Genomic DNA, 11,312 nt, shown 5'->3' with positions numbered 1-11,312 from the left:
ATGGGACACTATTCCTCCCACTGACACCAATGATGGGACACTATTCCTCCCACTGACACCAATGATGGGACACTATTGCTCCCACTGACACCAATGACGCAAACAGAACTATATGGCTTTAAACTGGCAGTAACGCACACAGAAGTAAGTGGCGTTAAACTGGCATTAACGTACAAAACAATATGGCATTAAACTGACAGTAACGCACACAAAACGATATGGCATTAAACTGGCAGTAACGCACACAAAACGATATGGCATTAAACTGGCAGTAACGAACACCGGAGTAAATGGCATTAAACTGGCAGTAACGCACACTGATGACTGTGAAGTATGAAAGTATTGTCTCCACACAGCAGCATGGGGGGCCAGATAGTCACCTTTCTAGTCATTTATTACCTCCTTCTCCATATTATGCCAGGCTTCAGGACACCGGCTGTAGGGGTGACCAAGGAATCATCTCGGTGCAGTCCTTGGCCGTATCACCCTGAACATATCAAGACTGGTGGAGAACAGGTGGAGCTCAAATGCCCCTTTTCTCCACAGCGGTGACACAGCTTCGGCTGACCAGGGTAGAAAGTAGTCATCCTGGGGGAGTGGCCAACGACCATGATGTGAGGAGGTGCTTTGCCTGAGCTCTGTCCATGCTGCACACAATCCTATCTCAATCCTGCTGAACCGATTGCCATCCGAGGATTCCACCGATCCCTACAGCTTCCAGGAAGCCTTGTGCCCGTCGGGAGATGGTCAAATACGGCCCACCGATGGAGGAAGCCTCAGGATTCGTCTCGCAGGCCCCACCATGTGAAACTGGGAAAGATGGTGCTGGTCACCATGCTACAGGCTTATGCAGCCAGCCATCCTCCTCCAGGGCTACACCGAGGCAAAAACCAGCAGGGAAGGGTGAGTCACATTCTTCACCCCCTATTCTGAGCCCAGAAGACCCCTTCCTCATATCACCAGCCAGGGACTCTGACCATGAGAATACTGACATGGATGCTGCTGAGGTAGGCCCCACAGAGCCATCCCTGTCTCAGATCATGGCTGCCATCCAGCATAGCCATGCATCCCTGACCACTCAAATGGATTCTATTAAAACTGACTTATCCTTTCTGAAGCAGGATGTCCACAACCTCAGCCATAGAGTGTCTAATGCTGAACAACGCATCAGTACACTAGAGGATGAGATCCGTCCATTGCAGGGCTCTGTCAGGGAGCTGCACCAGGCCCAGGAACACACTACAGATAGACTCACTGAAATGGAAGACCGTTTACGGAGGAGTAACCTTCGCTTCCTGGGGTTCCCAGAGGGGTCTGAGGGTAGGACCCCAGAAATGTTTATGGAAAGATGGCTGATCTCCACGTTTGGCGCTCCTACCTTCTCGCCACTATTCGCCATTGAAAGGGCACACAGAGTCCCCATGCGCCCCCTTCCTCCTGGGGCCCCACCACGGGCCATGATTATCAAGCTGCTTCATTTCAGGGACAGGGAGGCTGTTCTCAGAGCTGCCAGGGAGAAGGGAAGAGTGTCCTTTAATGGAAGCGGAATAACCATTTTTCCTGATTTCTCAGTAGCCACACAAAAGCAACGGGCCACCTTCATCACCATTAAACGCAGGCTCCGTGAGCTTCAGCTTCCCTACGGCATGCTGTATCCTGCTCGTCTGAGAATCATCTACCAGGGCAAGGCCTACTTCTTTACTGATCCTAAGGAGGCATCCCACTGGGTGGACACCCTGGGACGTCCGGAACGCAGGAACCAGGACCGAAGGTCGCCCCCACACTGAAAGTGAACATGCTGAGTGTACTTTCCTTGACAACCCTTCTCTCAAATATTTTGGGGTGGTGGGGTACTCCCCTGCTGTGCCATGGTTTGCACACTATGTGTCCAGCCTGGAGGGCTGTGGTCATCCTGTTCCTGCTGATGCATTTACTATTATTTTCTTTGCCTTTTCTACCCCCATTTTTTGAACACCTTACCTGATGTTTTTTGAATCCTCCATCCTGATTCGGGATCACCTGATATGTTTGTTCTGTGCGGTTGCGGACAGCAGCCAGCGTCTAAGGACCTCTACCACTTCTCAGGGATTGTTGTTGGGGGGTTTGAGTCATGGCCACCCCGCCTTGCAATTTTGGTTTTGGGAACAAAGCTCTCATATGTTTGGGTTTGGGAGCCGGGAGGGTTAGGGTGGGCTGGGCTGTTCAGGGACTTTTGTTCGGGACTGTTTTTGTGTTTTTTTGCACTTTTTCTGAAATGCTGGTACTTGTTGTTGCATGTCTATCTATGGGCCGGACTAGCTGGCCTTGCTACTATGCACCTGATATTATGTATTGCTGGAGCATTGTTATATGTTTCTGACTTACTCCTTAGTGTACGCATCCCTCGTGGTGCGTCGGGCGCCAGTTTCTGGCCACTCCCGGCGTGCGGCGAGGAATGGGTTCCTCCAGCCATACACTACATGCTTTTTCATGTCTAAATTACGTTTTGTGTCATGGAATGTACGGGGGCTTAATTCAAAAGTGAAAAGATCGTTGATGTTTGAATATTTGGCACGTCATAATCCGCATGTGATCCTACTCCAGGAAACCCACCTCCAGGGCTCTAGAGTAATGGCCCTTAAGCGGGCAAAAATCGCTTATGCTCTCCACTCCACATACTCTACTTATGCCAGGGGCACTTCCATCCTTATTGCCAAATCTGCACCAGTTAGCATTAAACATGTTAAGCTTGATCCTAATGGTTGCTTTGTGATTGTCGTGATAGAATTCATGGGTAAACCATATACGGTAACTAGCTTATATGCTCCGCCCCCATTCACTAAAGTATTCTTTGAGCGGGTAATGAACTCCATATTGGCGATAGCGGAGGGTCCCTTATTGATAGCGGGTGACTACAATACAGTATTGGATAATTCCATAGATAGGTTGCGTTGCTCTACACTACCTCCCACCCCCTTGGGATCCTTTTTAACTCAATTTGACTTGGTGGAGGTCTGGAGGTGGAAGCATGCGGATGGGAGGGAGTATTCTTGTCATTCTGAGTCTCACGGTACTTTATCCCGTATTGATTTATGTTTGGTCTCGTCAGATCTGTTGAATTCGGTGACTGAGGTCAAGTACCTCCCTAGGGCGGTGTCTGATCATTCCCCTTTGTTGGTGGACCTCGCCCTGGGCACCTCTCCCTCCTCCTATCGAGTGTGGCGGCTAAGCCCGTTATGGTTGGCGGATGAGGTTGTGGTGAACCAGTGTATGACAGAGATGGGTTCTTACTGGGTGACTAACAGGCAGAGCGCCTCAGTTCAGATGGTGTGGGACGCCTTTAAGGCCACCACACGTGGCTCTTTTGCTGCGGCCATTGGTCAGACGCGCAAGGCCTCGCTATCGAGACTGACAGATGCAGAGAGGTCTCTCAGAGAGGCAGAGGCCGCTTATTCAGCGACCCCCTCTCCTGAGACACACGACGCTTGGAAGCATGGGGCCAGGGAACTGGACCTGGTGCTTTTGGAGCGTACTCAGAAGAAGCTGCTGTATCAGAATCAGCGGATCTTTGAGTTTGGGGATAAAAACAGTCGCCTCCTGGCGTATCTCTCCAGACCGGACTACCAGCCTTGTAGTATACCTAGGATTAAGGATTCCGGGGGAATTGTAGTAGAACAGAATAAGGAGATCATGGAGGCCTTTGTCACATTTTATTCTTCCCTTTATGCTACTAGAGCACATTACACAATTGTGGAATTGGATGACTATCTTTCTGAAATCTCACTGCCTAGGCTTCAGGCCCAACAGGCGACACTCCTTGACGCTCCTCTGACGGCTGAGGAAATTGGGGAGGCTATCCAATCCTTTGCCAGAAACAAAACACCGGGATTGGATGGTGTGACGGTATCGGTATGATATCCCCGTCAACGTTCCCTTCTTCCCATAACGAAAATCACCCCAATATTCCACGAGGAGGGATATCCCTGGAATCGCCCAGAAAGCCACACATGAGACCAGCTTACTGCTTGAACAACACAGACTTTAATGTTATAACACACAGCTTATATGTCATTTCCAAAACTGTTACAATGACAAATCTCCGCCCCCCTCACACTGGGGCTTCCATACAGATGAGTAGGTAGACACGACGGGGCCGATGCTGAAACACATTTTCTTTAGACAATGACATCAATGACGCTGAGCACTAGCTGTACTGAATACATCAACCAGACCGCTCGACCCCGCATATAGAGAGATAATTACCACAATGAAGCAATCAGAATAATTAACACAAGCCACTTAAACCCAGCTCTCCTTCACACAACACAATAGATCAATTAACCTTTAGAAATAGTGAGGGGACATTAGCACATCAATAACCTGGCTAGCAGGGAGCAGTAAACTGAGACATATAGGCACATGTATCACAATGGCCCCCCTTTTGCTCCCTGCTCCGGCAAACCCGGTTGGACCTTCCCTGGTCCAGTAGGGTTGACGGGTTCAGAGCTATTAGTCAGAGGTTAACTCCATTTGGCATGACTGACCTCCCTTGGCAACTGCTTCAGACTCAGGTATGTCACCGGGTCGTCAGATCACACGCCGGTCAGTCCCCAAGTCTTTGTGCGATCTGCAAAGTCACCAGAAGTCAGTGTGAAGACAGCGAATGGGTCTGTGCGCCGCCGTCTAGGTGTCCCGCTATGGGAGGGGCAGGTTATGGCTCTGAAGTGACAATCACAGGAGATTCATAAAAAGAAAAAGTTATATTTGTTGAAATGCTGTAGCACTGGTGCTCAGAGTCCGGGGGGGGGGGGGGAAGAGGGGACTCAGAGCCCCATAAGGTCAGCCACCCCCTGCTCCCTCCGCAGCCGCCGGTTCTCCTCTTGGAGCTTCTCCAGCTCCATCTCCAGTTCATGCTGCTGTGACCTCAGGTGGTTGTTCTCCTCCTCCATGCGGCTTATGCACTCCTCCAGCTCCATGTACTCACGGATCAGCTCCTGCTTGCTCATGTCCTGCAGGCTCTCCATGTGGTCCTTCATCATCAGGAACTGGGTGGTGGTGTAAGGGGCCACCGGTGGGCCCTTGGCGAACATCTCGGCACGCATCTGGGACGCCCGCTGCGACTCCCTCTCCTCCAGTCGCTTCTTCTCCTCCCAGGTCAGCTTGTTATACGGCTTCCAGGACCTCTTCTTCTTGAAGGGTGGCCGGCGGTGCCTCTTTCTGCCCAGCTCCCTCCAGGGCCCCTCCGGCTCAGGGCTGTCGCCCATGACCAGCTGACAATGGTGTTCCCTGTTGTCCGTAATAACAGATTGTACCATGAGGGCTTCGTAAGGGGTGCCCAATGGTTCTTCCTGACCCAGCTCCTTTGGATCCCAAGCCGAGTCTACACAATGGGCTGCTGCTGGTGGGCGGTACCCAGGTTGAGACCAATTTGACCTGGTGTTGTCATTCATGGGGCAATTCTGCTTGAAGTGACCCAGCTGTTTGCACCGGAAGCAGCGTTGTTCGTTGCCCTCCTGGCGATGATAGCGAGGGCTAGATGTCACCGGTCTGTTAGGAGGTTGGTATCTAGCGGTTGGTGGGTGTGAGGGCACCGTTTGTGGTGGAGGTTGTTCCTGTGGTGTGACCTGGTTCGTCTTGCGAGTATCTGCATATTCATCCGCCAACTTCGCGGCCTCTGGTAGAGTCATGGGCCTGCGATCTCTCACCCAATCCTTGACGTCCGTCTGGATGTGATTGTAAAATTGCTCCAGGAGCATTAGTTGCAAAATGTCCTCTGCGGTGGTGGCCTGGCTGCTGTTAGCCCAGTTAGAGGCCGACCGGGACAATTGGCATGCCCATTCCGCATAAGAGTCTTTCGTGGTTTTGCGTGAGTCCCTGAACTTCTGTCGGTGGGACTCTGGGGTTACTGCATAACGAGCCAGGAGCACTTCTTTAACCCGGGCGTAGCTATGAATATCCTGATCTGGCACGGTCCGGAAAGCATCAGAAGCTTTGCCTGACAGTTTGCCTGACAATATTGCAACCCAGTCTCCTCTAGCTATTCGGTGCAGGTTACATTGTCGCTCAAAATCCGCCAGGAAGTTATCAATTTCACAGTCCTTTTCATCAAAAGCTTTAAAAGCGCTAAACGGAATCTTCCTTGCGTCTGCTGTGCTGTACTCACTGTTCGTAGAAGGTGCGGCTGCTTGTTGGACTGCTGCCAGTTTTAACTGTAGCTCTGCGTTTACTAACATGTCCATCACTTTCAGTACCACATCTGGCGTTGGGTTCGGGCCGAACCACGCTAGATTCTCTCTCATTAGCTTGTTGGTTGGTGACTCCTCCTGAATCACTGGTGTCTCCATCTCTTGTACTGCTGGCGTTGTTGCAATCCCGTCCTCCTGGTCTTGCTCCATTGATTCTGCTATGATGACCTTTTTTTGTTGCTAGCAATCCTTCCACGAACTTCCAGTAGTTCTTCCAGTGTCTGCTTGGAATCCGGGTGTGAAGGGGAATAGAAGGGAAAAATCCCACTGCTACCAACCAATTGTGACGGTATCGGTATGATATCCCCGTCAACGTTCCCTTCTTCCCATAACGAAAATCACCCCAATATTCCACGAGGAGGGATATCCCTGGAATCGCCCAGAAAGCCACACATGAGACCAGCTTACTGCTTGAACAACACAGACTTTAATGTTATAACACACAGCTTATATGTCATTTCCAAAACTGTTACAATGACAAATCTCCGCCCCCCTCACACTGGGGCTTCCATACAGATGAGTAGGTAGACACGACGGGGCCGATGCTGAAACACATTTTCTTTAGACAATGACATCAATGACGCTGAGCACTAGCTGTACTGAATACATCAACCAGACCGCTCGACCCCGCATATAGAGAGATAATTACCACAATGAAGCAATCAGAATAATTAACACAAGCCACTTAAACCCAGCTCTCCTTCACACAACACAATAGATCAATTAACCTTTAGAAATAGTGAGGGGACATTAGCACATCAATAACCTGGCTAGCAGGGAGCAGTAAACTGAGACATATAGGCACATGTATCACAGATGGTTTCCCCATCGAGTGGTATATGCAGTACAGGGATCTGCTTGTGCCTCATCTGGGCAGGGTGTATGATTTTGCTATCAGGACGGGGCAGCTGCCGCCTTCTATGTCAGAGGCACTGATTGTCCTTATTCCTAAGCCACACAAGGATCACCTCCTCTGTGAATCTTACAGGCCGATCTCACTCATTAATTCGGACGTAAAAATTCTAGCAAAGGTACTTGCCCGGCGACTGAACACGGTCATTACTACCATTATTGGTGCAGACCAAACCGGGTTCATCCCGGGGCGATCGACCTCCATCAACCTACGTAGATTATTCACTAATCTGCAGGCAACCCATGAAGAGATGGGCTCTAGGGCCGTTCTGTCCTTAGATGCACATAAGGCATTTGACTCGGTCGAATGGCCTTACCTGCTGGAGGTCCTGGCGAAGTTTGGATTCGGCAATACCTTTATCAGGTGGGTGCAACTACTGTACTCGAAGCCCACTGCTAGACTAAGAGTGAACGCAGCCATATCTGATCCCTTTCCAATAAAGAGAGGCACCAGACAGGGGTGCCCTCTGTCGCCGCTGCTCTTTGCGCTGGCAATAGAGCCTCTGGCGGCGTTGGTGAGGTCCTGTGGGGCAGTCGCGGGGCTGACGATCGGGGGTCTAGAGGAGAAGGTATCTCTCTACGCTGATGACATGTTAATATACTTGTCGGACCCCCAGTCGTCCCTCCCGGCCCTGCTGGATCTCATTGGGAGGTTTGGCCGCTTTTCGGGATTCCAGGTTAATTGGGACAAGTCCATTCTGTTTATGATGGACCAGGCGACGTCGGTCCGGCTACCACCATCTTGTCCACTACAGATAGTCAGCTCCTTCCGGTACTTGGGAGTCATAATACAACATCCCATGGCCTCCTATGTCAAGACTAATTTAGACCCCCTCATAGGGCGCTTGAAAACTACTTTCAAAACCTGGGCTAATCTTCCATTAACATTACTGGGTAGAATTAATATTTTTAAGATGATTTTCTTGCCACGATTTCTGTATGTTTTGGGTAATTCGCCAGTGTATGTCACAAAAAATAAATTCAAAGAGATAGATTCCATCCTCACCTCCTTTTTGTGGGGAGGGGGGGCGGTCAGGATTGCCAAGGACACCCTTCAGTTACCAGTACTGGAGGGCGGATTGGCCCTCCCCTGCCTTCAAATGTATTATATTGCCTCTCAATTGGCCCACGTACACTGGTGGTTTTACCCCGAAGCCAACAATGCAGCCACTGCATTGGAGGCAGCCATCCTCACCTCCTATGAATCCCTGCAAAATTTGATTCATCGTATGTCACTTGGGGGGCGGGAGGGAACGAGTATTATAGCTATGACTCTACGGATTATTAAACTCACTAAATTGCAAGTCCCCTCCAGCAGTAATACATACTCACCGAACACTCCACTGTGGGGGAATCCGAACCTTCCGGAATTTTTCCGTAGATCGGATGGGGGATACTGGTCGAAAAGGGGGGTAAAAACTATTTTACATCTGTTCTCAGGCAATGTGTTTCGTACTTTTGAGGAATTTCGTAGAGACTATAATCTGCCACGCACGGCTTACTTCCTTTACCTACAGATACGCCACACTGCAGCAACGCAGTTTGGCCTTCGTAACATAGTCATCCAGCTTTCTCGGCTGGAGCGACTACTAACTGACCCCTCGCACACCAAGTTAGTCTCCACATATTATGGGTCTCTCCTGCACACTACGACTCAAAGGCTGAGCAAAGCGGCTGCTAGCTGGAGAGCCGACATCCCTGAGCTGACGGAGGAGATCTGGCAGGAGGTATTGCCCCTCCAGGTCCCTTCTGTCATTTCGTCCCGTGACAAGGTAATACAGACCAAACTGTTATATAGATCCTACTTCACACCATGCTTACTGTTCAAACTCAGCAGAATCCCCTCAGCGCTATGCTCCCGATGCGGCGCGGCCGATGGCACGTTCTTTCATATGATGTGGGAGTGTGCTCCGATTAGGAAGTTCTGGTCGGAGGTCACGGCCTTCATTAGCTCGCTGACTGAGATACCCAATATATGTAATCCTCTGAGGTGTTTACTGGGCCACATTGATGATGAGACTATATCTAAGAATATGCAAACCTTCCTGCGGATAGTACTGTTCTATGCTAAGAAGTCTATAACCTTCCACTGGAAGTCTCCATCCTTACCTACCATTACCTTTTGGCTCACCACCATCAATCGTGCTATACCGCTGTATAAGATGACATATGAGGCCAGAGGGTGTCCAAAAAAATTCTTGAAGGTCTGGGGCTCGTGGGTTGATTCCGAGATCACCATACCTCCTGCTCCTTGGACTTTGACTGATACCTCTGCCCGTTGAATAGATCTAAGTGAGTAAATTAACGATTCTGTTGTTTTTCTCCCACCTTTCTCTGTGCGTTTTTATGAAAATGCTCAATGTGTACCAGCTACCAAAGTTTTGTAAAATGATGTACCGGGCGATGTTCGCCTAGGATGTGTGTTTCTTGTATTGTCTGTTTTGTATGTACAAAAATTTCAAAATAAAAATTTACCTTTAAAAAAAAAAGAAAGTAGTCATCCTAATGCGCTATAAACAAAAAAGAGCGACAATTAAAAAAAAAAAAAATATTTTTATCTTTTTGCTATAAATATCCCCATTTTTTTTTAAAAAAAGCAATTTTTTTCCTCAGTTTAGGCCGATACGAATTCTTCTACATATTTTTGGTAAAAAAAATAAAAAATCGCAATAAGCGTTTATTGATTGGTTTGCGCAAAAGTTATAGGGCCAGATTCACAGAGATCGGCGTATATTTGAGCGGGCGTAGCGCATCTCATATAACATAGAGAGGCAAGACCAGTATTCACAAAGCACTTGCTCCATAAGTACTGGCGGCGTAGCGTAAATGGGCCGGCATAAGCCCGCCTAATTCAAATTAGGAAGGTAGTGGGCGTGTTGTATTAAAATTAACTGTGACCCCATGTAAATGAATGGCCGAACGAACGGCACATGCTCAGAATCACGTCGCATATACTCCCTAAGATAGGACAGCTAAATGCGTACGAGGTGAACGTAACCTACGCCCAGCCCCATTCACGTACGACTTACGCAAACAACGTAAAATACGGCAGCTGTTCCGACGTTTCCGACGTCCATACCTTAACATGACTCACCCCTGCTTTATGAGGGGTAAACTTACGCCGGACGTACGCCTTACGTAACCGGCGTAGCTTACTGCGACGGGCGCAAGTACGTTCGTGAATCGGCGTATCTAGGTCATTTACATATTCAACGCGTAAATCAATGGAAGCGCCCCTAGCGGCCAGCGTAAATATGCACTCAAGATACGACGGCGTAGGAGACTTACGTCGGTCGGATGGAGCCAGAATTCAGGCGTATCTGGTTTCTAGAATACGGCGCATAGATACGACGGCGCATCCATGGACTTACGCGGCATATAAGAAGATACGTCGGCGTAAGTCGTACGTGAATCCCAGCTATAGCGTCTACAAAACAGGGGAAAGTTTTATGGCATGTTTTTTTTATATGGTGATAGCGGCGATCTGCGATTTTTATCGTGACTGCGACATTATGGCGGACACATCAAACACTTTTGACACATTTTTGGGACCATTGTCTTTTTTACAGCGATCAGTGCTATTAAAATGCACTGATTACTGTGAAAATGACACTGGCAGTGAAGGGGGTTAACCACTAGGTGGCGCTGAGGGGGTTTACTGTGCCCTAGGGAGTTATTCTAACTGTCAGGGGGAGGAGCTACCAGTGACACATCAGCGATCACTGCTCTCAATCACAGGGAACATTTGATCAGTGACATGTCACTAGGCAGAACAGGGCATCCCCCTGTTCTGCCTTTGCCGGTCGCAATCAGGGAGCCGCCCGGGAACAATGAGTTCCCGGGACCCCGGGCGCACTCACGAGGCACACCGCGGGTGCGCCCGCTGGGCGGCATATTTAAAGGGACATACAGATATGCCCATTTGCCTGCCCGTGCCATTGTATCGACGTATATCGTCGTGCGGTGGTCGACAAGTGGTTAAGAAATATTACATTTCGTCTCAACCCCCAGCAGAAGTCAGAGACCCAAGACCAGATCCTGGGGTGTTTAAAGTGGTATCTTGTAGGGCGGAGTTACCAAAAGCACAGTGAGCATAAGTAGGCTTATCAGGGCCAAGGCCCCACAAGTACTCATGGGTGGGCAGACACAAAACAAGGTGGGACATCTTATCTACAC

Source organism: Rana temporaria, chromosome 13 (assembly GCF_905171775.1).
Source record: "Rana temporaria chromosome 13, aRanTem1.1, whole genome shotgun sequence".
Lineage (NCBI taxonomy): Eukaryota > Metazoa > Chordata > Amphibia > Anura > Ranidae > Rana > Rana temporaria.
This window is presented reverse-complemented; position numbering follows the sequence as displayed.